We start from the raw sequence: 27174 nt of genomic DNA, 5'->3' as shown, positions 1-27174 counted from the left end.
TGGAAAGGTTCAATTTGAGGAAATGGAGCGACATCCAAGATAACAATGCAATATGTGAATCTATAAGACTAATTAAACATGGACATTCTGACTAACCTGTGTAAAAAAGATCTGTTTAATTACCTATTTTCAGGCCGCTCCAGTGATGTGATCTACTCTTCTTTGTCAGGTTGTGCCAGTGGCAGGGGAGGGAGCGCCGACAATGGATGAGCCAATGGGATGTCGCTGCTCAGGCAATACTAACCATTGTCGAGCGTTTTCTCCATCCCCATTCTGCTGCTGGTCGACACAGAATATAATTTGACCTGATGGAAGTGGCCTGAAAATAGGTAAGTATGCAGATCTCTTCTTATACAGGGTAGTCAGAATAGGTGTTGGGAGGGGAGAGGAAGCATTTTTAAAAGTAGTTAGAGTTTAATTGGAATTCTGCTTTAACTTCAACTATAAACCTATTTAATAATTGAAGAAGACTATTTGTCATATAATATTAAATATATATGATTTATATATTGCACACACAATGCATGTCAGACATGAGGAAAGTCAAAACTTGGCCATTAAAAGCATTTTACTCCTACTGAGTTAATCAAGCAAACTGCCAGAAGCTGCCGGGAAACTGCAGAGAAGCTCTGCTTGCTTCCCAGTGGATCATTCATTTCTACATGTATTGACTCTACCAGCTGTCACATGAATATGACACGATGCTGTACTCCAGCATGCTCTTGAACTTAGTAGTGTATTCATATCTGAATGGTGACCGTATTAAACTAGTATTTATCAACAGTGGGTGCCATATGTGAATCCAAATTGACATTGTTGATATTTTTTAAAAATAACTAAAAAGCAGCATGAGAACATAAATAGATAACTAAATAGCAGTTTCAACTACTTTCCTTTCCATGAAAGAGGAGGGTAATTCCAGTAGAGTACTTTTAAAATCTTGTGTCTGCACCCACTGCTCTCAACTACATTTCAAATTAACTGTACAGCCTAAAAGTATCCAATGCACAGGATTAACATTGTACTACAGTTAAGCTGTGTACACACTATAAGAAAATCGTGTCAACGATTCACAGCAAGTCGAACCCGAGGATGGTACTAATTGTATGAAAATTCTCAAACGACAAAGGCTTTTTCATTGTTTTGACGTAGAAATGTAGCGTAGATTAATGTTGTCTATTGTTTCTGATCATACGCAGTCATTCGTATCCTATTTTTCTTGTACGAACACCGTACACATTAAATGAAAATCACTAGTTTGTCCCTTCAGAAATTTTCGTTTGGAAAGTCTGAATTGGACGTCGAAAGTTGTATACACACTATATGAAAATCGAACGATCGTTCGTCGTACTGAATTTTTCCTTCTACAGTTGTGACCAAAATTATTCAACCCCCAATGCTGTAAAGGGGTTTAGGGACTATAGTGTACATTTGGAATTGTATTCAGAATCAAATCCTACAAGGACGTTGTAACTACCCAAATGCAACTAAAATGACATCAATTGTTTATGTAATACAGTAGTAAATGGTTCTTATGTGGTTTCTTCATTGCCACAATTATTCAACCCCTTAAAGACTACCACTCTGAAGAACAGAGGTTCATACAGGTGCTTTCCATCAGGTATTGAAAACACCTGTGGATGTCACCGAGCAGCAATCAAGCATAATAAGCACCAATTAGGCAGCTTTAAAATGACTGTGATACTCAGCTCCTTCTAGACATTTACTGGTGTGGTTACAAACATGGTGAAGGCAAGAGAATGGTCCAGGAAGACAAGAGAAGAGGTGATTTCTCTTCACAGGAAGGGCAATGGCTATAAGAAGATTGCAAAGATGTTAAACATACCAAGAGACACCTTAGGAAGCATCATTCGCAAATTCAAGGCAAAGGGCACTGTTGAAACGCTACCTGGTCGTGGCAGAAAGAAGATGCTGACTTCGACTGCTGTGCGCTACCTGAAGCGTAGAGTGGAGAGAAGTCCCCGTGTGACTGCTGAGGAACTGAGAAAAGATTTGTCAGATGTGGGTACAGAAGTTTCAGCCCAGACAATAAGACGCACACTGCGTAATGAAGGCCTCCGTGCCAGAACTCCCAGGCGTACCCCCTTGCTGTCTCCAAAGAATAAGAAGAGTCGACTGCAGTATGCCAAAAGCCATGTGGACAAACCACAAAAGTTGTGGGATAGTGTTCTGTGGACTGATGAAACAAAATTAGAACTGTTTGGGCCCATGGATCAACGCTATGTTTGGAGGAGGAAGAACAAGGCCTATGATGAAAAGAACACCTTGCCTACTGTGAAGCATGGTGGAGGGTCAATCATGCTTTGGGGCTGTTTTGCTTCTGCAGGTACAGGGAAGCTTCAGCGTGTGCAAGGTACCATGAATTCTCTTCAGTACCAGGAGATATTGGATGGAAACGTGATGCAGTCCGTCACACACCTGAGGCTTGGGAGACGTTGGACCTTTCAACAGGACAATGATCCCAAGCATACCTCCAAGTCCACTAGAGCATGGTTGCAGAGGAAAGGCTGGAACATTTTGGAGTGGCCATCGCAGTCACCAGACTTAAATCCGATTGAGAACCTCTGGTGGGACTTAAAGAAAGCAGTTGCAGTGCGCAAGCCTAAGAATGTGACTGAACTGGAGGCCTTTGCCCATGAAGAATGGGCGAAGATACCCGTAGATCGCTGCAAGACACTTGTGTCAAGCTATGCTTCACGTTTAAAAGCTGTTATAACTGTAAAAGGATGCTGTACTAAGTACTAAGATTGAATGTCACTTGGGGGTTGAATAAAACTGATAATGCTGTGAGCACAGAAAAGACATTTGTGGTTATTTCATTATAACTGTTATGTTATATTTGTCTGACCTACAAGTGCCTCTTTAATGTAAATGTAAGCAAGATGACTGAATGATCAAAAGCAATGTCAAACTGGCCAAAACACTCAATTTCAGTGGGGGTTGAATAATTTTGGTCACAACTGTATATTGTTATAGTGTCTACCCAGCTTAAGAAAAATATTAATTTCCCCAGGTTTTCAGCAGTTAGGAGGATACGTTTTTCAGAAAGTGTAAGATGCTTATAATGTTTTCATTTTTATACATATAATTATAATCAAAACTTGTTATAAATTTAAATACAAATAGTGTTAGACAGTCCTTTTTAAACATGCAGCCTGGCCTCACAAACCTTTTGTTTTTTAAAATGATTGCCAAGGACTGATTGCAGTAACTTTGACTTCAAAGCATACACATGTGGCTGGGACTTCATTGCAAACTTAGATAAATACAGAAACGTGCATACAAAATCTTAAAATCAGAAGAATCTATAGTGTATGTATGTGTATATATATTCACACACACTATATGGCCAAAAGTATTGGGACACCCTTCTAAATCATGGGTTTGGGTGTTCCAATCACCTCCATAGGCACAGGTGTATAAAATCAAGCACCTAGGCATGCAGACTGCTTCTACAAACATTTGTGAATGAATGGGTCACTCTCAAGAGCTCAGTGAATTCAACCATGGTACCATGATAGGTTGCCACCTGTGCAATAAGTCCATCCATGAAATTTCCTTGCTACTAGATATTCCACAGTCAACTGTTAGTGGTATTACAACAAAGTGGAAGCAACTGGGAACAACAGTAATGCAGCCACCAAGTGGTAGGCCACGTGAAATGACAAAGCAGGGTCTGTGCATGCTGAAGAGCACAGTGTGCAGAAGTTGCCAACTGTTTGCACAGTCAATAGCTAAAAACCTCCAAACTTTGTGTGACCTTCAAATTAGCACAACAACAGTGCGTAGAGAGCTTCATAGAATGGGTGTCCATGGCTGAGCAGCTGCATCCAAGCCTTACATCACCAAGTGCAATGCAAAGCATCGGATGCAGTGGTGTAAAGCACACCGCCACTGGACTCTAGAGCAGTGGAGATGTGGTCTCTGGAGTGATGAATCCCGCTTCTCTGTCTGGCAATCTTATGGACATGTTTGGGTTGCCAGTGGAACGGTACTTGCATGACGGCATTGTACCAAATGTAAAGTTTGGTGAAGGAGGGATTATGGTGTGGGGTTGTTTTAAAGAGGTTGGGCTTGGCCCCTTAGTTCCAGTAAAGGGAACTCTTAAGGTGTCAGCATACCAAGACATTCTGGACAATTTCATGCTCCCAACTTTGTGGGAACAGTTTGGGGATGGCCCCTTCCTGTTCCAACATGACTGCACCAGTGCACAAAGCAAGGTTCACAAAGACATGGATGAGTGAGTTTGGGGTAGAAGAACTTGACTGGCCTGCCCAGAGTCCTTATCTCAACCCGATAGAACACCTTTCGGATGAATTAGAGTGGAGACTGCAAGCCAAGCCTTCTCGTCCGACATCAGTGCCTGACCTCACAAATGCGATTCTGGAAGGATGGTCAAACATTCCCATAGACATGCTTCTAAACCTTGTGGACAGCCTTCCCAGAAGAGTTGAAGCTGTTATAGCTGCAAAGGGTGGTACAACTCAATATTGAACCCTACGGACTAAGACTGGGATGCCATTAAAGTGCATGTGCGTGTAAAGGCAGGCGTCCCAATAGTTTTGGCAATATAGTGTATCATGGCTAATCAAGCAAAGATTTTATAATCCTTGTAAAAATAGCTTGGGAAAGAATATATCACTATTTTTTTTCCCATATGTCTCATTAATTCTCAATATAGGTTGCTTTACAAATACATTATTCAGGGATAATTGCCACATTTCAAACAGTTGTCTTCCTTAGCGGTGCATATGGTATATTATATGATACAAAGACCAAGGGGACCATGAGCCATGAGTGTTAAAATTTATAGAGCGATGCCTTCACCTAACCCCCACAGAAGCCTACCTAACACCACTACTGCTGTCACAAGGTTCTGCAACAATTGGATTCTATGGGGTTGATTTTCTAAAACTGGAGAGTGGTACAGCTGTGCATGGTAGCCAATCAATGTCTAACTTCAGCTTGTTCAATTTAAGGCCTGGAAGCTGTTTGGTTTCTATGCAGGGCTGCACCAGATTTTGCACCATGTAGTTTTAGTAAATCAACCCTTATGTAGTTTTTCCCAAAATTTTCATTCAGTCTGTCAGCGCCTCTAGAGGCATCAAGGATCATGGTATATTCTTTCACAAGCTATATTTACAAGGGCTATAAAAACCTTGCTTGATTAGCTGTGCTATATTTGCTGTATATTTTAAATCTTATGATTTTAGGATTTTGTATGCAGGTTGCTTGTACGCAGGTGCGTATAAAGTCGCAGCCACGTGTATGATTTGAAGTTTATTTTAGGACTGTGTTAAGTCTTTGTGCATACCCCACATTCGGTCCTTGGCAATTGTTTTAAAAATAGGGTTGAGAGGCCAGGCTGCAGTTTTAAAGATCTGTCATGCATGATTTGTATTTACGATTTGTATTTACATACATATACATTTTTATTTAATAAAGAATTCTTTTGATTTTAAGATCTGGTATATACATTACTGTATTTATCTAACGTGCTTATAAAGTCTCAGCCACATGCGTATGTTTCATAGTCACACATTTAAAATGAGGATTATCTATTATCTAGGATAGTAGTGGGTTGAGATATGTACTATGCATATACAGGTCCCATGCATAGCAGGTTTCTGGGCAATTCTAAATAAAACTAAACACAAATTCCATAGAAAATTAATTTTGTAATTTTTTTATCAAAATAATTTTGAGTGAATAAAACCTTTTATTATTCAAATTGGGTTTGTTGAGGCAAGAAAGAGTGTAAATACTATGAATAGTATATTCTTATGGGAATTAAAACTTTGTTTTAAATGTAAACTTTCCCTAGAATTCTTGTCACTAATGCCCCTATTTTCTATATAAATTATTGTACCTTCTAATAAGAATCTTGCAGGTGATTTCCTACTATAATATCTTGTGTGTTTTAGCATTTGTTTCTGAAAGTGATTTGGGTGCATAGTTTATTATATATTTCCTGATCATTTCTAGATTATGGCTTCAGTGTAAAGTGTGACCATTTTGTAACCAATCTGCTAAACTACTACTCACAAAATTTTAAGATGAGCAAATATGTCTCCTGGGTTAATACAGGTCTTCTGACAAACACAAGATGTGATCCACATCATTTTCCAACTGAAGGAGCCTTCATTTTGACAGTGGAATTGGACTGTTATCATTTTAGACTTGTTGGGGATGCAGCATCTCCGATCTGTGCACACACCACAATAAGTGGGTCTATAACTCCTTCCTGTTGAACACTCCGATAACATCAATTTCACTGGTTGAGGTTCTTGAAATGTAGGCTGACATGTTTTTCCTTTTGGAATCTAAAAAATAATACAACACACAAAGCATACCCATTATTTATATTTATACCTGCTTCTAAAAGTGATTCTTAAGGCAGATGTTTTTTATTGTTTACCTTAATTCTGTGCATTAAAGTAAAAAACCCTCTGCATGCAGCTACTCCCCAGCCCCCTTTATGCTTACCTGAGCCCAATCTCTTTCTCAGCTTTTTCCTTCCTCGTTGACTCCCACTGCTGTCAGTCACAGCCAGCGAGGAGGTGGGGGGGGGCACCGCCGAGCCACACTGTCAGGGCACACATAGAGTCTGCTTGAGATCAAGCCCACATGAGTGCCCCCATGGAAATCGGCTTGCTATGGGGGCACTGGGTGAGGGGCAATTCCCAGGAGCACTAATGGGGGACCTGGGAAGAGAAGGATCAGGGCTGCATTGTGCAAAACCATTGCAGAGAGCAGGGAAGTGTGACATGTATTTATTTATTTATTTTTTTTAATCGAGCCTTTACAATCACTTTAAACTTTCCTCTGTATTTTACAGTTTTGATTACTTGCCATTTAAGACACTTTTGTTGTCTTCTTATTTGCTGTACCATTCTTTCAAGGTCTTCTTCATTGCTGTCTTGGTGTTGCCCTTGGTTCATATTTCACTATCACTTCTGTAACATCTGCAGCATGGCTGCACCTTCCTCAAGAGACCAACAAAGTTCTTGTCCACACTCTCATAACCTCTTGCCTTGACAACTGCAATGTCCTCCTCCTAGTCCACTAACAATACCCTAAACTCTATTATCAATCATTAGGTCTGCATAAGACTTTTCTATTCCTCCCAGGAATATAATTTACTATCCTTTGCCTTCTACACTTCACAACGCCTCCCCGGCCCATATTTCTGATCTTCACATATGCTTCCTAAAGCACACTTTCTCTGCTCCTCCATTGTACTACTAATGTCCTCTTCACGCATAACATTCCATGCATAGCAACAAGATTTTTTTTTTTTTAAACCCACATCTTGAAAACTGAAATTTTCTCTCTACTTTATTAATTACTATGTAACCAATTGTCTCCCCTATTGTGTTTTGCATACATATAATTGTTGGGTCTATTTCTCCTCCTTATGTATATGCTTGTTTCTGTGTAGAGTTATTTTTCATTGTATAGCACTGTGTAAGGCCTCTTCTGCGTGTTGGTTTTTTTTTTTTAACGGATGTGGATATAGATGCATTGTTATATAATGCTCAACAAAAATTAAAGGAATACTTTGAAAACACATCAGATCTCAATGGGGAAAAATATCATGCTGGATATCTATACTGATATGGACTGGGTAATGTTAGAAACAAAAGGATGCCCCATCGTTTGATGAAAATAATCAACCTACTGCGGACTGAATTCAAAGACTCCCCGAAATGCAAAGTGAAAAAATGATGTAGCAGGCTAGTCCATTTTGTTGAAATTTTAGCAACTTCAGATGGTACTCAGTAGTTTATGTGCTTGTATGCATGCCTGACAATGTTGCAGCATGCTCCTAATGAGATGAAAGATGGTGTCCTGGGGCATTTCCTCCCAGATCTGGACCAGGGCATCACTGAGCTCCTGGACAGTCTGAGGTGCAACCTGGTGGTGGACCGAAACATGATATCCAAGAGGTTTTCTATTGGATTTAGGTCACGCAAATGTGGGGGCCATTCAATGGTATCAATTCCTTCATCCTCCTGGAACTGCCTGCATACTCTTACCACATGAGGCCGGGCACTGTCGTACACCAGGAGGAACCCAGGACCCACTGCATCAGCGTAGGGTCTGATAGTGGGTCCAAGGATTTCATCCTGATACCTAATGGCAGTCAGAATGCTATTGTCTAGCCTGTAGAGGTCTGTGCGTGCCTGCATGGATGTGCCTCCCCAGACCATCGCTGACCCACCACCACCAAAACAGCACTTCCGCCTGCTGGTACTGGGGTTGTTGGTTCCAATCCCAACCAAGGTACCACCTGCCTGGAGTTTGCATGTTCCAGGCAGCATAACGTTCTCCTCGGCTTCTCCAGTCTCTTTCCCGTCTGTCATGTGCTCAGGGTGAACTTGCTCTCATCTGTGAAAAAGCACAGGTCGCCAGTGGTGGACCTGCCAATTCTGGTGTTCAATGGCAAATGCCAATCGAGCTCTATGGTGACAGGCAGTGAGCACAGGGCCCACTAGAGGACGTCGGGCCCTGAGGCACCCTAATAAAGTCTGTTCCTGATTGTTTGGTCAAAGACATTCACACAAGTGGCCTGCTGGAGATCGTTTTTAGGGCTCTGGCAGTGCTCATCCTGTTCCTCCTTGCACAACGGAGCAGATACCAGTCCTGCCGATGGGTTAAGGACCTTCTATGACCCTGTCCAGCTCTCCTAGAGTAACTCCCTGTCTCCTGGAATCTCCTCCATGCTCTTGAGAATGTACTGGGGGACACATTGATGTGCCATCCTGGAGGAGTTGGACTGCCTGTGTAACTGCTGTAGGGTCCAGGTATTGCCTCATGCTACCAGTAGTGACACTGACCCTAGCCAAATGCTAACCTAGTGAAACACAGTCAAAAAAGATGAGTAGGGAAAAACATTTAAGTGCTTCCACCTGTAAAACCATTCCTGTTTTGGGGGTCGTGTCATTGTTGCCCATCTAGTACACCTGTTGTTAATTTCATTACCACTAAAGCAGCTGAAACTGATTAACAACCCCCTCTGCTACTTGACTGACCAGATCAATAGCCCAGGAATTTAATTGACTTGATGCTATGCTCTGATTAAAAAGTGTTCCTTTAATTTTTTGGAGCAGTGTGTGTGTGTATGTATATCTATATATTGTATCTATAGAACCATACACACAGCTGCAGACAGATCAGGAATAGAGTGATGAATATGGAGTCGTAAAGCAAAAATAGAAAATTTTATGTTTGCAATACTGGAAATAAAGAAAACTTTACGCTTATATACATTTACACGAGGTCTTTATGGAACATTTTACTCAGGATCTTTTTAACAAGATCCTGAGTATACTGTACACATCAGTAAATTCTTACGTCTATGTAAAACTTATTCAAGAACTGGAATCTCTTATGTTTTCAGTAAGATAAACAACTAGGTACTTTCCTAATAGACATACTGTAACATAGTTGATTTACTAAAGGCAGATACACTGTACACTTTCCAAGTGTAGTTGCACTCTTCAAGGGGAAGCTGTTTGCTTCCATCATCCAATCATATGCAAGTAAAAATGCTGTTTTTTTTTTTGTTTTTTTTTATTTGCATGTGATTAGGTATTCTTTGTAAAGTGAAGCTTTACTTCAACTAACCTATGGAGCAACTACACTTGCAAAGTGCACAGTATTTTTGCCTTTACTAAATAAACCCTAACATGTCTGTTTTGATATACAATTGTCAGCCACAGATGCATTTGTGCAAATCAACCAGACTGTCCTTTAACACCTCTGTGAATATATTAAAGCAGACTTTTCAACAAGAAAAAAACCATTATGGAGTAGAAAGCACTTGAAGATCATTCATCGTATGGAATGTGTACAATCTATTTACTTTTATCTTGTTTAAATTAAAATACAATAATTTAATTTTCTCCCCGCTTCCTAACCCCACAGCATTCACCCTTTCTCAGAGATCGCTTTGGTAAAACCATTTTTTATTTTTCTGCCCGATACACACTAAGAGGAGCTCGCAAGGAGGTCCCTGTACTAACTATGTGATGTTAGTACAGCAATCTCCCCACTGAGCTATTGTGTTTTGACAGGGGCACCTCCTCTCCACCAAAACACACCAGTCAGCGCTCGCAGCAATTGGCTGCCAGCATTGATCAGATGTAGATCAGCAGATGTTTTTCTGGCATGCCCATTCTACAGCAGCTGGACAGGCTCCTGTACACATGGGCCGAATGTCGGCCGGTTTCTGTTGAACCAGCCAATAGTGGCTGATATTTGGACCATGGGTACCAAGCATTAGGCTTGTCTTAAATCCTGAATTATAAGCTCTAACGAGTACGACCCTTTGATTCCTCCTGTATTGAATTGTGACTGTACTGTCTGCCCTCATGTTGTAAAGCACTGCGCAAAGTGTTGGCGCTCTATAAATCCTGTATAATAATATGTAAACCCTAACAATAACTTCTGTAATTTGCTCCTTTTTTGGTCTGTTAAATATACCATTGAAAACTATTTGTTAGATCTGTTTGATACCTGTTGATCCTGCGAGAAATCCAGTGAGCAGATTACTTCCTGATTTCAGTTTTCGCTCTCTGTGGACTATAGAACAACCCCCTATATTATGGAGATATAATTGTCCTGTAGTTCCAAGACAAATCTTGTCACAGGGTGACAATGCTGCTCTTACATAGTTACATTACAGTGAGTTTTCACCTTTGTACAGAAAGTGTATTACTCTCAGGATCACCAGGTGAAATTAAATGGAAAATAACTAGAAAGAAAACAAATACATATAAGGAATGTAAAACTGCAATGTATTAGATTTTTGTTCTATTTAGGACTATACATGCTTTAATACTCCTTTCCAGTGCCAGTGTTCTTGTGTTCTATGGGGCTGCATAGCATATACAGTTGTGTTCAAAATAATAGCAGTCAGACATCACTAACCTGATCAATCACTGTTTTTGGTAGAAATGATATTTCTACATGGCAAATAATTTACTAGCAGGTGTAGTAGAGTAATAGAAATCCAACAGACCCACCAGTCATGACATGCATGCTGCTGATTCTGTGTAATTGAATCACTAATTGAAAGGGGCATGTTCAAAATAATAGCAGTGTGGAGTTCTACTAGTGAGGTCATTCATTTTTTGAAAAACAGGTGGCAATTATTGCCCTTATTTAAGGAAGGAAGGCAGCAAATGTAGTACATGCTGGTTACAGTGCATTTCTCTCTGAAATTCTGAGGAAAATGGGTCGTTCCAGACATTGTTCAGAAGAACAGCGCACCTTGATTAAAAAGTTGATTGGAGAGGGGAAAACATAAAGAAGTGCAGAAAATGATAGGCTGCTCAGATAAAATGATCGCAAATGCTTTAAAATGGCAACCAATACCTGAAAGACGTGGAAGAAAGGGAAAAACTACCATTCGAATGGATAGAAGAATAGCCAAAATGGCAAGGACTCCGCCAACAATCAGCTCCAGGAAGATCAAAGAAGGTGTAAAGTTACCTGTGAGTACTGTTACAATTAGAAGACGCCTATGTGAAGCCACGCTATCTGCAAGAAGCACCCGCAAAGTACCACTGTTGAAGAAAAGACATGTGCTGAAGAGGTTACAATTTGCCAAAGAGCACATTGACTGGCCTATAGAGAAATGGCGCAACATTTTGTGGACTGATAAAAGTAAGATTGTTCTTTTTGGGTCTAGGGGCCGGAGACAGTTTGTCAGACGACCCCCAAACACTGAATTCAAGCCACAGTACACTGTGAAGACAGTGAAGCATGGTTGCACAAGCATCATGATATGGGGATGTTTCTCCTACTATGGTGTTGGGCCTATTTATCGCATACCAGGGATCATGGATCAGTTTGAATACATCAGAATACTTGAAGAGGTCATGCTGCCTTATGCTGAAGAGGAAATGCCCTTGAAATGGGTGTTCCAACAAGACAACGACCCCAAACACACCAGTAAACGTGCAACATCTTGGTTCCAGACCAACAAGATTGACGTTATGGAGTGGCCAGCCCAATCCCCGGATCTTAATCCAATAGAAAACTTGTGGGGTGACATCAAAAATGCAGTTTCTGAGGCAAAACCAAGAAATAGAGAAGAACTGTGGAATGTAGTCCAATCATCCTGGGCTGGAATACCTGTTCACAGGTGCCAGAAGTTGGTTGACTCCATGCAACACGGATGTACAGCAGTTCTCAGAAACAGTGCTTATACAACTAAATATTCATTAAGTGATTCAAAGGAAAGCAAAATCTTCAAACATTTTTCAGTTTATAAAGTGAATGTTTGAGTTTGTAAAGAAGAATACAAACACTGCTATTTTTTGAACAGTCTAATATTCACTTTTCTTCAATTTTTTAGAGGAACAACACAAATTTGATATATTTTTCTTCATGTTTTGATTTGGAATAGAATGTGTAATGTTCCCAATGCATTTGTGTGTATGGAAATAAAAGCTATTATAAGGATTTTGAGCTTTATTCACTTTTTTCAACACACTGCTATTAATTTGAACACAACTGTATATTCCTGGCCATTCCAATAACAACTAAACAGATTGGATATTTCAGTTTAACCTGAACACTGCCTGTGTGAATACATCTACCTGCAGAGGCAGAAAGAGCTAAGCTTTTTCATTTATTAGGTTACCTCCTTAGCTGACAAGATATTGGAATAGAAGATGGTGGGGCTTCAGTAAGCCAATTTATATTCATTAGCAATGTCATTCTGGCAACCTATATGATATTCTATTGATGTAGCATCCGCACAAATTCCATATAGGTTTGAGTCCTACTGAGAAGAGTACTTAGCAGCCAAGTGGTGCATAGCAAAAAAGTTAATTACATGGCCACAATTTGAGCTCTTGGATTTATTGTGGTATAACTTGTAAATTTCCACAACTGTTTTAATTTAAAATGCATTTATATATTTAAAACATTCAACTTGACAACCTAAAAAGGAATTTCATATGTGCTTACCTTTATTGCACTGAGCAGAGTAGTATTACATGGTCGTAGGTAGCATAGTCTGCTTTCTTTTGTCATTTCACATTTGCTGTTTTCATTGGTAACTCTGACTGAGATCCCCATGCCACATGTTTTAGAACATGGACTCCATTGAGTTGCCTGGACAAGGCACTTCTTTTTCCAAACAAGTGGTAGAATTTTGTATACTAGAACGAAGCATAGTAAATTTAAAGTGAGTTATCCAACAAACTGACATTTCAGCTTAAGGGTGGACAGCAGTGTGCTGGGTCACCCACTGCTTATAATACTGTTCACTCCAGGTGAGAGCTTCCCCCGCATTCCTGGGTGTTTCTCTTTCAAGATTTAGTGGGGCGACTTCTACTTATTTCTGATTTCACTGTGGTGTTTAGAGCAAAAGTGGAAGACTTTGGAACTCTTGGACTAAGTTCCAAAAAGGGCCAACAGGCTGGTGTGTAATTCAACCTAGTGGCATCTACCAAGAACCCAAATACCTAACAAATAGAGAGAAGATCTTTGTATGAAACTATGTTCTTAATAACAATATATAGCCTCTTTACGGTGTTTTAAAGCCAGAGAATTAGCATGGCAGCCAGGAAACTAGCAGTGTCATAAGGACAGCAACCATATTTGTCTCATGACATTTTTATTTTAAATACTATACACAAATAATTGACCAGAAATGTAATTCTGTATAAAATCCTGGAGAATTGCACATTCTTGCTTGATATTTTATCCCAGCATATATTGTGCGTTCCATAAGCACTGCCATGACCATCAGCTAAAGTAGGAAGCTTTCCAATCATATGTACACTTTTATCTATATGAGAAATACTGCATTTAAACCTGTACTAAAATGTGCAAGATTCTCATCTCCACAGTTAAACCCTCTCCAGCTACTGTCATCTCTTCCTGGGCTGCAAGTCTTTTCAGGGTATACAAGGCTTATTTTGGGAGGTAAACCAGACTAGGTTTAAGTATGTACGTTTATAAAAGGCCAAAGTCATATGTATGAAGAAATTTCTTTTTAATGCCTTAGGGAAGCTAGGTCAGAGTCCATACAGACAGTGGTGTATTTAGGTTTTGTGCTGCCCTAGGCAACACAACAATTGGTGCCACCCCCCCCACAGAAAGAGCCTGACATTGAGCAAGAACACCCCTGCCCTTCACCCGAGCCTTCCACTACCACTGCCCCCCATACACCAGCCACCATACCCCATGGTGAGCGACAAAGAAAGACACTCCCTTCACAGCTCCAGACATCCCCAGGAACGAGACGAGCTGTGCATACACCGTCATGAAACCCACAGCATGTCTCAGAACCCACCAGGTTCCCATGCCGTGTGTGTCCCTTCTGCTGCCCCCCTGAAAAATGCCGCCCTATGCAAATGCCTTGTGGTAAATACACACCTGCATACAGAGTGAATGTGGAACTCCTAGCAATATTTCTAGGTCTCATGCTAACCAATTTAAGAAATATATGGCTCAGTATGTCCAGTTTTCTATGGATTGCAAAGGAGAGGTAAATTTTATGAATGAGCTATATAGACAGGTAGACCTAGGGTAGGAGTGTGCTAAAGAGATGGATATGACTAATAAGCTTGAGTGGAGCTTGTATACAGCCATACCTGTCTTAAAGTGAAAGTAACGTCCACTTTTATAATTTGTACCTACAGGTAAGCTTATAATAAGACAGCTGCTGAAATAGTAAATATCTCCTAAACTTGCACTGTTTAGGAAATATTCACACAGCATGCAGCCGGTGACCTCAGCAGCACATGCACTCTGAACAGACACGCTGGAATGATGTCATCAGCGCCCCAGCCATTCATAAAGCCGGAGTTCCCAAACCTGCCCGGGAGCCATGACAGTGCTGAGCTGGAGGGCTCCGTGTCCAGGTAAGTCTGTCATAATGTACTGGTATGCGGCGCATACTGGTACATGACCTAAACATGCTGGGGTCCTTTTTTATTTTGGTGGTGGTATGCTACCACTTTAACCAGTTTTCAAGGTTGTCCATTTTTAAATTAGCAAGGTAAATCAGTGGGTAGCACTGATGTATCAAGTTCAATTGTGACCAAGGATGCTATTTGAATGGAAAATTTTGGTTTCCTCCAGGTACCCCAGACACATACTCTAAGGTTAACTGGTGTCTGATCAAGTTGGCCATTGAGCAAAAGTGTGACTGAATGTGAGAGGGGCTGTTGTTCAGTTGTATGTACGTTGTAAAGGGATAATGTGATGACACTATAGAGCCAGTAAAGCCATATCTTACACCTATGAGGGCCAAGAAGCCAGAAACAGTTTTATGCATATTGGTTATATTGGTTCTGTAAAATGATGGCTATATCCGTTCAATACACCATCAGGTCTGGATGTACACACGACTAAAAGAGGGCAAAAAGATTTTCATGACTGACCACAGACCCATAAGCAGAGACTGAGTTCCCTGCTTTTAGGTTTTGTGCTGAAAGTAAGGATACCTTCTGTTATATCTGCTGTCTCTCTTGAGACCAAAGATATTTGAATTGATGTTGGTTGCCAGCTAGGACCTTGGTAATCTTCTATTTAGGTCACAGATCATTTGTTCTGGCCCGTTGGTTTCTATCAAGTTTCTTGGTTTCTTATTACCAGGTATTCTGTTAATAACATGGATTTGACTCTGCAGAGGTTAATTGCCAGATTGGCCATCAACATTTTAATTCTGCTCCCAGTGTGATACCCTGATGCAGCAATCTGACTAGAATTAGACCATGGAATGTTACTGCAGGGGACAAAAATTAGTTTTTCTACCATTTGGAAGCACACATTATTGCATACACCATTTTACAATGTATTCAACTGAGAAGAAGTACTTTACAACGAGGGGGAGATTTACTAAAGCTGGTTCACTCAGAATCTTGTGCACCTGTACATGGTAGCCAATCAGCGTCTAACCACGGCTCGTTCAATTAAGCTTTAGCAATAAAACCTGGAAGCTGATTGGTTTCCATGCAGAAGTGCAAAGATTCTGAGTGATGCAGCTTTAGTAAATAAACCCCTGTGTGTACTACTGCATCAACTGAGCAGCAAGGTACTATGCAGTAAGTTCCAAAGTAGAAAACAAAATGAAGATGTCTCAGCACTGGTGGCTGTTGATGAGTCCATCTATAGCCATCTTCAGTTACTGCTTACTTACAGTTGTAAGAAAAAGTATGTGAACCCCTTGGGATTATGTGGAGTTTTGCATGAACTGGGCATAAAATGTGCTCTGAACGTCATCTAAGTCACAACAATAGAAGAACACAGTCTGCTGAACATAATACTACACAAACATTAGACGTTGCCATGGTCTAATTGCACATAACATGTAAACATTCACAGTGCAGGGAGGAAAAAGTATGTGAGGCCCTAGCTTAATGACTTCTCCCAGAGCTAATTGGAGCCAGGAGTGAGCCAACCTTGACTCCAATCAGTGTGATAATATTGGATGTGTTGCTGACAGCTGTCCTGCTCTTAAAAAACACACACCTGTTTTGGGTTTACTGGTTTTAAGAAGCACTGTCTGATGTGAACCATGCCTTGCAGAAAAGGAGCTCTCAGAAGACCTACGATCAAGAATTGTTGACTTGCATGAAGCTGGAAAGGGTTACAAAAGTATCTCCAAAAGCCTTGATGTTCATGTGTCCACGGTAAGACAGACTGTCTACAAATGGAGAAAGATTAGCACTGTTGCTACTCTCCCTAGGCGCGGTCGTCCTGTAAAAATGACTGCAAGAGCACAGCGCAGAATGCTGCATGAGGTAAAGAAGAATCCCAGAGTGTCAGCTAAAGACCTACAGAAATCTCTGGCACATGCTAACATTTTTGTTGACACATCTACAATAAGGAAAACATTAAACAAGAATGGAGTACATGGGAGGACACCACAGAGGAAGCCATTGCTGTCCAAAAAAGAATATTGCAGCACGTTTGAAGTTTGCAAAAGAGCACCTGGATGTTCCACAGCACTACTGGCAAAATATACTGTGGACAGATGAAACCAAGATTGAGTTGTTTGGGAAGAACACACAACACTATGTGTGGAGAAAAAAAAGGCCCAGCACACCAACATCAAAACCTCATCCCCACTGTAAAACATGGCGGAGGGAGCATCATGGTTTGGGGCTGCTTTGCTGCCTCAGGGCCTGGACGGATTGTTGTCATTGATGGGAAAATGAATTCCAGAGTTTATCAAGACATTTTGCAGGAAAACGTACGACCATCTGTCCGCCAACTGAAGCTCCGCAGAGGATGGGTGATGCAACAGGACAATGACCCAAAGCATACAAGTAATTCAACAAAACAATGGCTGCAACAGCACAGAATACGCCTTCTGGAGTGGCCCAGTCAGAGTCCTGACCTCAACCTGATTGAAATGCTGTGGCATGACCATAAGAGAGCGATTTACACCAGACATCCCAAGAATATTGCTACATTGAAACAGTTTTGTGAAGAGGAGTGGTCCAAAATGACTCCAGATCATTGTGCAGGTCTGATCTGCAACTACAGGAAACGTTTGGTTGAGGTTATTGCTGCCAAAGGAGGGTCAACCAGTTATTAAGTCCAAAGGTTCACATACTTTTTCCTCCCTGCACTGTGAATATTTACATGTTATGTACAATTAAACCATAGCAACATCTAATGTTTGTGTAGTATTATGTTCATCAGACTGTGTTCTTCTATTGTTCCTCCCCTTCATCACAGTTGTGACTGCGCACACAGACCAGATAGCAGGGTGGGATTTACACTAGAATATTAATAATAAAAAATATTCGTCATCATCACCTGCGTTTATATGCAATCAGAGGCGCCCTCCCATCGCACATAGAGGCATTGTGAAGAGTGTAAAGGTAAATCCCAGGCAGGAGGAGGAGAGCGCGAGCGACACCAGTTACCTAGTGAACGCTCCTTTGTAAAGTGTTTATTGCTCTTTGTCCTGGGGTGGTAGGTTGGTGTCAGTGGTTTGGGGTGATGGGTGTCAGTCTGGGGTATCAGTGGTGGGGGGTAGGTGGGAGTCAGGCGTTGGGGGTAGGTGTCAGTGGTGGGGAGTATTTGCGTGTCAGTCTGGGGTGTCAGTGGTTGGGGGTGATGGGTGTCAGCCTTGGGTATTAGTGGTTGGGGGTAGGTGTCAGTCTGGGGTGTCAATGGTTGGGGGTAGGTAGGTGTCAGTGGCCAGGTATAGGTGAGAGGCGATGGCTGGAAACAACACACAATACTGCCTCTTTTCTGACACATTGACACACAGATTATGTCACGTGAGAGAAAAAAAACCAGCCCTCTCTGCCCCTGGTTGCCCCAACTATCCTTCCTTCGTAATAGAGGGGTCTTATCTTCCTCCCCTTCATCACAGTTGTGACTGCGCACACAGACCAGATAGCAGGGTGGGATTTACACTAGAATATTATTAATAAAAAATATTCGTCATCATCACCTGCGTTTATATGCAATCAGAGGCGCCCTCCCATCGCACATAGAGGCATTGTGAAGAGTGTAAAGGTAAATCCCAGGCAGGAGGAGGAGAGCGCGAGCGACACCAGTTACCTAGTGAACGCTCCTTTGTATAGTGTTTATTGCTGTTTGTCCTGGGGTGGTAGGTTGGGGGAAATGGGTGTAAGTCTGGGGTATCAGTGGTGGGGGGTAGGTGGGAGTCAGACGTTGGGGGTAGGTGTCAGTGGTTGGGAGTATTTGGGTGTTAGGCTGGGGTTTCAGTGGTTTGGGGTAGGTGGGTGTCAGTTTGGAGTGTCAGTGGTTTGGGTGTAGATGGGTTTTAGTCTGGGGTGTCAGTGGTTGGGGGTGATGGGTGTCAGTCTGGGGTATCAGTGGTTTGGGGACGGTAGGTGTCAGTCTGCGGTGTCAGTGGTTGGGGGTGATGGGTGTCAGTCTGGGGTGTCAATGGTTGGGGGTAGGTAGGTGTCAGTGGTCGGGTATGGGTGAGAGGCGATGGCTGGAAACAACACACAATACTGCCTCTTTTCTGACACATTGACACACAGATTATGTCACGTGAGAGAAAAAAAACCAGCCCTCTCTGCCCCTGGTTGCCCCAACTATCCTTCCTTCGTAATAGAGGGGTCTTATCTTCCTCCCCTTCATCACAGTTGTGACTGCGCACACAGACCAGATAGCAGGGAGGGATGTACACTAGAATATTAATAATAAAAAATATTCGTCATCATCACCTGCGTTTATATGCAATCAGAGGCGCCCTCCCATCGCACATAGAGGCATTGTGAAGAGTGTAAATCCCAGGCAGGAGGAGGAGAGCGCGAGCAACACCAGTTACCTAGTGAACGCTCCTTTGTATAGTGTTTATTGCTGTTTGTCCTGGGGTGGTAGGTTGGGGGAAATGGGTGTAAGTCTGGGGTATCAGTGGTGGGGGGTAGGTGGGAGTCAGACGTTGGGGGTAGGTGTCAGTGGTTGGGAGTATTTGGGTGTTAGGCTGGGGTTTCAGTGGTTTGGGGTAGGTGGGTGTCAGTTTGGAGTGTCAGTGGTTTGGGTGTAGATGGGTTTCAGTCTGGGGTGTCAGTGGTTGGGGGTAGGTGGGAGTCAGATGTTGGGGGTAGATGTCAGTGGTTGGGAGTATTTAGGTGTCAGACTGGGGTGTCAGTGGTTGGGTGTAGATGGGTTTCTGTCTGGGGTGTCAGTGGTTGGGGGTAGGTAGGTGTCAGTGGTTGGGGGTGATGGGTGTCAGTCTGGGGTATCAGTGGTTGGGTGTAGGTAGGTGTCAGTGGTTGGAGGTGATGGGTGTCAGTCTGGGGTGTCAGTGGTTGGGGGTAGGTAGGTGTCAGTGGTTGGGGGTGATGGGAGTCAGTCTGGGGTATCAGTGGTTGGGGATAGGTAGGTATCAGTCTGGGGTGTCAGTGGTTGGGGGTGATGGGTGTCAGTCTGGGGTGTCAATGGTTGGGGATAGGTAGGTGTCAGTGGTCGGGTATGGGTGAGAGGCGATGTCTGGAAACAACACACAATACTGCCTCTTTTCTGACACACAGGGGTCTTATCTTCCTCCCCTTCATCACAGTTGTGACTGCGCACACAGACCAGATAGCAGGGTGGGATTTACACTAGAATATTAATAATAAAAAATATTCGTCATCATCACCTGCGTTTATATGCAATCAGAGGCGCCCTCCCATCGCACATAGAGGCATTGTGAAGAGTGTAAAGGTAAATCCCAGGCAGGAGGAGGAGAGCGCGAGCGACACCAGTTACCTAGTGAACGCTCCTTTGTAAAGTGTTTATTGCTGTTTGTCCTGGGGTGGTAGGTTGGGGGTGATGGGTGTAAGTCTGGGGTATCAGTAGTGGGGGGTAGGTGGGAGTCAGACGTTGGGGGTCAGTGGTGAGGAGTATTTGCGTGTCAGTCTGGGGTGTCAGTGGTTGGGGGTGATGGGTGTCAGTCTTGGGTATTAGTGATTAGGGGTGATGGGTGTCAGTCTTGGGTATTAGTGGTTGGGGGTAGGTGTCAGTCTGGGGTGTCAGTGGTTGGGGGTAGGTAGGTGTCAGTGGTTGGGGGTGATGGGAGTCAGTCTGGGGTATCAGTGGTTGGGGATAGGTAGGTATCAGTCTGGGGTGTCAGTGGTTGGGGGTGATGGGTGTCAGTCTGGGGTGTCAATGGTTGGGGATAGGTAGGTGTCAGTGGTCGGGTATGGGTGAGAGGCGATGTCTGGAAACAACACACAATACTGCCTCTTTTCTGACACATTGACACACAGATTATGTCACGTGAGAGAAAAAAAACCAGCCCTCTCTGTCCCTGGTTGCCCCAACTATCCTTCCTTCGTAATAGAGGGGTCTTATCTTCCTCCCCTTCATCACAGTTGTGACTGCGCACACAGACCAGATAGCAGGGTGGGATTTACACTAGAATATTAATAATAAAAAATATTCGTCATCATCACCTGCGTTTATATGCAATCAGAGGCGCCCTCCCATCGCACATAGAGGCATTGTGAAGAGTGTAAAGGTAAATCCCAGGCAGGAGGAGGAGAGCGCGAGCGACACCAGTTACCAAGTGAACGCTCCTTTGTATAGTGTTTATTGCTGTTTGTCCTGGGGTGGTAGGTTGGGGGTGATGGGTGTAAGTCTGGGGTATCAGTGGTGGGTGGTAGGTGGGAGTCAGACGTTGGGGGTAGGTGTCAGTGGTTGGGAGTATTTGGGTGTTAGGCTGGGGTTTCAGTGGTTTGGGGTAGGTGGGTGTCAGTTTGGAGTGTCAGTGGTTTGGGTGTAGATGGGTTTCAGTCTGGGGTGTCAGTGGTTGGGGGTAGGTGGGAGTCAGATGTTGGGGGTAGATGTCAGTGGTTGGGAGTATTTAGGTGTCAGACTGGGGTGTCAGTGGTTGGGTGTAGATGGGTTTCTGTCTGGGGTGTCAGTGGTTGGGGGTGATGGGTGTCAGTCTGGGGTATCAGTGGTTGGGGGTAGGTAGGTGTCAGTGGTTGGGGGTGATGGGTGTCAGTCTGGGGTATCAGTGGTTGGGGGTAGGTAGGTGTCAGTCTGGGGTGTCAGTGGTTGGGGGTGATGGGTGTCAGTCTGGGGTGTCAGTGGTTGGGGGTAGGTAGGTGTCAGTGGTCGGGGGTGATGGGTGTCAGTCTGGGGTATTAGTGGTTGGGGGTAGGTGTCAGTCTGGGGTGTCAATGGTTGGGGATAGGTAGGTGTCAGTCTGGGGTGTCAGTGGTTGGGGGTGATGGGTGTCAGTCTGGGGTATCAGTGGTTGAGGGTAGGTAGGTGTCAGTCTGGGGTGTCAGTGGTTGGGGGTAGGTAGGTGTCAGTGGTCGGGTATGGGTGAGAGGCGATGTCTGGAAACAACACACAATTCTGCCTCTTTTCTGACACATTGACACACAGATTATGTCACGTGAGAGAAAAAAAACCAGCCCTCTCTTCCCCTGGTTGCCCCAACTATCTGTCCTTCGTAATAGAGGGGTCTTATCTTCCTCCCCTTCATCACAGTTGTGACTGCGCACACAGACCAGATAGCAGGGTGGGATTTACACTAGAATATTAATAATAAAAAATATTCGTCATCATCACCTGCGTTTATATGCAATCAGAGGCGCCCTCCCATCGCACATAGAGGCATTGTGAAGATTGTAAATCCCAGGCAGGAGGAGGAGAGCGCGAGCGACACCAGTTACCTAGTGAACGCTCCTTTGTAAAGTGTTTATTGCTCTTTGTCCTGGGGTGGTAGGTTGGTGTCAGTGGTTTGGGGTGATGGGTGTCAGTCTGGGGTATCAGTGGTGGGGGGTAGGTGGGAGTCAGACGTTGGGGGTAGGTGTCAGTGGTGGGGAGTATTTGCGTGTCACTCTGGGGTGTCAGTGGTTGGGGGTGATGGGTGTCAGTCTTGGGTATTAGTGGTTGGGGGTGATGGGTGTCAGTCTTGGGTATTAGTGGTTGGGGGTAGGTGTCAGTCTGGGGTGTCAGTGGTTGGGGGTGATGGGTGTCAGTCTGGGGTGTCAGTGGTTGGGGGTAGGTAGGTGTCAGTGGTCGGGTATGGGTGAGAGGCGATGGCTGGAAACAACACACAATACTGCCTCTTTTCTGACACATTGACACACAGATTATGTCACGTGAGAGAAAAAAAACCAGCCCTCTCTGCCCCTGGTTGCCCCAACTATCCTTCCTTCGTAATAGAGGGGTCTTATCTTCCTCCCCTTCATCACAGTTGTGACTGCGCACACAGACCAGATAGCAGGGTGGGATTTACACTAGAATATTAATAATAAAAATCATCGTCATCATCACCTGCGTTTATATGCAATCAGAGGCGCCCTCCCATCGCACATAGAGGCATTGTGAAGAGTGTAAATCCCAGGCAGGAGGAGGAGAGCGCGAGCGACACCAGTTACCTAGTGAACGCTCCTTTGTATAGTGTTTATTGCTGTTTGTCCTGGGGTGGTAGGTTGGGGGTGATGGGTGTTAGTCTGGGGTATCAGTGGTGGGGGGTAGGTGGGAGTCAGACGTTGGGGGTAGGTGTCAGTGGTTGGGAGTATTTGGGTGTTAGGCTGGGGTTTCAGTGGTTTGGGGTAGGTGGGTGTCAGTTTGGAGAGTCAGTGGTTTGGGTGTAGATGGGTTTCAGTCTGGGGTGTCAGTGGTTGGGGGTAGGTGGGAGTCAGATGTTGGGGGTAGATGTCAGTGGTTGGTAGTATTTAGGTGTCAGACTGGGGTGTCAGTGGTTGGGTGTAGATGGGTTTCTGTCTGGGGTGTCAGTGGTTGGGGGTGATGGGTGTCAGTCTGGGGTATCAGTGGTTGGGGGTAGGTAGGTGTCAGTGGTTGGGGGTGATGGGTGTCAGTCTGTGGTATCAGTGGTTTGGGGTAGGTAGGTGTCAGTCTGGGGTGTCAGTGGTTGGGGGTGATGGGTGTCAGTCTGGGGTGTCAGTGGTTGGGGGTAGGTAGGTGTCAGTGGTCGGGTATGGGTGAGAGGCGATGTCTGGAAACAACACACAATACTGCCTCTTTTCTGACACATTGACACACAGATTATGTCACGTGAGAGAAAAAAAACCAGCCCTCTCTGCCCCTGGTTGCCCCAACTATCCTTCCTTCGTAATAGAGGGGTCTTATCTTCCTCCCCTTCATCACAGTTGTGACTGCGCACACAGACCAGATAGCAGGGTGGGATTTACACTAGAATATTAATAATAAAAATCATCGTCATCATCACCTGCGTTTATATGCAATCAGAGGCGCCCTCCCATCGCACATAGAGGCATTGTGAAGAGAGTAAATCCCAGGCAGGAGGAGGAGAGCGCGAGCGACACCAGTTACCTCGTGAACGCTCCTTTGTAAAGTGTTTATTGCTCTTTGTCCTGGGGTGGTAGGTTGGTGTCCGTGGTTTGGGGTGATGGGTGTCAGTCTGGGGTATCAGTGGTGGGGGGTAGGTGGGAGTCAGACGTTGGGGGTAGGTGTCAGTGGTGGGGAGTATTTGCGTGTCACTCTGGGGTGTCAGTGGTTGGGGGTGATGGGTGTCAGTCTTGGGTATTAGTGGTTGGGGGTGATGGGTGTCAGTCTTGGGTATTAGTGGTTGGGGGTAGGTGTCAGTCTGGGGTGTCAGTGGTTGGGGGTGATGGGTGTCAGTCTGGGGTATCAGTGGTTGGGGGTAGGTAGGTGTCAGTGGTCGGGTATGGGTGAGAGGCGATGGCTGGAAACAACACACAATACTGCCTCTTTTCTGACACATTGACACACAGATTATGTCACGTGAGAGAAAAAAAACCAGCCCTCTCTGCCCCTGGTTGCCCCAACTATCCTTCCTTCGTAATAGAGGGGTCTTATCTTCCTCCCCTTCATCACAGTTGTGACTGCGCACACAGAGCAGATAGCAGGGTGGGATTTACACTAGAATATTAATAATAAAAAATATTCGTCATCATCACCTGCGTTTATATGCAATCAGAGGCGCCCTCCCATCGCACATAGAGGCATTGTGAAGAGTGTAAAGGTAAATCCCAGGCAGGAGGAGGAGAGCGCGAGCGACACCAGTTACCTAGTGAACGCTCCTTTGTATAGTGTTTATTGCTCTTTGTCCTGGGGTGGTAGGTTGGGGGTGATGGGTGTAAGTCTGGGGTATCAGTGGTGGGGGGTAGTTGGGAGTCAGACGTTGGGGGTAGGTGTCAGTGGTTGGGAGTATTTAGGTGTCAGACTGGGGTGTCAGTGGTTGGGTGTAGATGGGTTTCTGTCTGGGGTGTCAGTGGTTGGGGGTGATGGGTGTCAGTCTGGGGTATCAGTGGTTGGGGGTAGGTAGGTGTCAGTGGTTGGGGGTGATGGGTGTCAGTCTGGGGTATCAGTGGTTGGGGGTAGGTAGGTGTCAGTCTGGGGTGTCAGTGGTTGGGGGTGATGGGTGTCAGTCTGGGGTGTCAATGGTTGGGGATAGGTAGGTGTCAGTGGTCGGGTATGGGTGAGAGGCGATGGCTGGAAACAACACACAATACTGCCTCTTTTCTGACACATTGACACACAGATTATGTCACGTGAGAGAAAAAAAAACCAGCCCTCTCTGCCCCTGGTTGCCCCAACTATCCTTCCTTCGTAATAGAGGGGTCTTATCTTCCTCCCCTTCATCACAGTTGTGACTGCGCACACAGACCAGATAGCAGGGTGGGATTTACACTAGAATATTAATAATAAAAAATATTCGTCATCATCACCTGCGTTTATATGCAATCAGAGGCGCCCTCCCATCGCACATAGAGGCATTGTGAAGAGTGTAAAGGTAAATCCCAGGCAGGAGGAGGAGAGCGCGAGCGACACCAGTTACCTAGTGAACGCTCCTTTGTATAGTGTTTATTGCTGTTTGTCCTGGGGTGGTAGGTTGGGGGTGATGGGTGTTAGTCTGGGGTATCAGTGGTGGGTGGTAGGTGGGAGTCAGACGTTGGGGGTAGGTGTCAGTGGTTGGGAGTATTTGGGTGTTAGGCTGGGGTTTCAGTGGTTTGGGGTAGGTGGGTGTCAGTTTGGAGTGTCAGTGGTTTGGGTGTAGATGGGTTTCAGTCTGGGGTGTCAGTGGTTGGGGGTAGGTGGGAGTCAGATGTTGGGGGTAGATGTCAGTGGTTGGGAGTATTTAGGTGTCAGACTGGGGTGTCAGTGGTTGGGTGTAGATGGGTTTCTGTCTGGGGTGTCAGTGGTTGGGGGTGATGGGTGTCAGTCTGGGGTATCAGTGGTTAGGGATAGGTAGGTGTCAGTCTGGGGTGTCAGTGGTTGGGGGTGATGGGTGTCAGTCTGGGGTGTCAGTGGTTGGGGGTAGGTAGGTGTCAGTGGTCGGGTATGGGTGAGAGGCGATGGCTGGAAACAACACACAATACTGCCTCTTTTCTGACACATTGACACACAGATTATGTCACGTGAGAGAAAAAAAACCAGCCCTCTCTGCCCCTGGTTGCCCCAACTATCCTTCCTTCGTAACAGAGGGGTCTTATCTTCCTCCCCTTCATCACAGTTGTGACTGCGCACACAGACCAGATAGCAGGGTGGGATTTACACTAGAATATTAATAATAAAAAATATTCGTCATTATCACCTGCGTTTATATGCAATCAGAGGCGCCCTCCCATCGCACATAGAGGCATTGTGAAGAGTGTAAAGGTAAATCCCAGGCAGGAGGAGGAGAGCGCGAGCGACACCAGTTACCTAGTGAACGCTCCTTTGTATAGTGTTTATTGCTCTTTGTCCTGGGGTGGTAGGTTGGGGGTGATGGGTGTAAGTCTGGGGTATCAGTGGTGGGGGGTAGGTGGGAGTCAGACGTTGGGGGTAGGTGTCAGTGGTTGGGAGTATTTAGGTGTCAGACTGGGGTGTCAGTGGTTGGGTGTAGATGGGTTTCTGTCTGGGGTGTCAGTGGTTGGGGGTGATGGGTGTCAGTCTGGGGTATCAGTGGTTGGGTGTAGGTAGGTGTCAGTGGTTGGGGGTGATGGGTGTCAGTCTGGGGTATCAGTGGTTAGGGATAGGTAGGTGTCAGTCTGGGGTGTCAGTGGTTGGGGGTGATGGGTGTCAGTCTGGGGTGTCAGTGGTTGGGGGTAGGTAGGTGTCAGTGGTCGGGCATGGGTGAGAGGCGATGGCTGGAAACAACACACAATACTGCCTCTTTTCTGACACATTGACACACAGATTATGTCACGTGAGAGAAAAAAAACCAGCCCTCTCTGCCCCTGGTTGCCCCAACTATCCTTCCTTCGTAATAGAGGGGTCTTATCTTCCTCCCCTTCATCACAGTTGTGACTGCGCACACAGACCAGATAGCAGAGTGGGATTTACACTAGAATATTAATAATAAAAAATATTCGTCATCATCACCTGCGTTTATATGCAATCAGAGGCGCCCTCCCATCGCACAAAGAGGCATTGTGAAGAGTGTAAAGGTAAATCCCAGGCAGGAGGAGGAGAGCGCGAGCGACACCAGTTACCTAGTGAACGCTCCTTTGTATAGTGTTTATTGCTGTTTGTCCTGGGGTGGTAGGTTGGGGGTGATGGGTGTAAGTCTGGGGTATCAGTGGTGGGGGGTAGGTGGGAGTCAGACGTTGGGGGTAGGTGTCAGTGGTTGGGAGTATTTAGGTGTCAGACTGGGGTGTCAGTGGTTGGGTGTAGATGGGTTTCTGTCTGGGGTGTCAGTGGTTGGGGGTGATGGGTGTCAGTCTGGGGTATCAGTGGTTGGGTGTAGGTAGG

General features: G+C 44.6%; 1 long non-coding RNA gene across 1 annotated transcript; it reads right to left on the bottom strand.

Annotated features, from left to right (window-relative positions):
- Positions 1-5691: 5691 nt before the first annotated feature.
- On the bottom strand, positions 5692-13195 carry LOC149470278 (uncharacterized). The gene is made up of 2 exons (XR_016309176.1): positions 13006-13195; positions 5692-6344 (listed from the first exon to the last, which is right to left on the bottom strand). It is a non-coding gene; the product is annotated as an uncharacterized LOC149470278 (long non-coding RNA).
- Between the last annotated feature and the right edge of the window lie 13979 nt (positions 13196-27174).

The sequence above is a fragment of the Staurois parvus genome, unplaced genomic scaffold, assembly GCF_062004578.1.
Source record: "Staurois parvus isolate SC_StPar_1 unplaced genomic scaffold, SC_StPar_1.0 ptg000048l, whole genome shotgun sequence".
Lineage (NCBI taxonomy): Eukaryota > Metazoa > Chordata > Amphibia > Anura > Ranidae > Staurois > Staurois parvus.
This window is presented reverse-complemented; position numbering and strand designations above follow the sequence as displayed.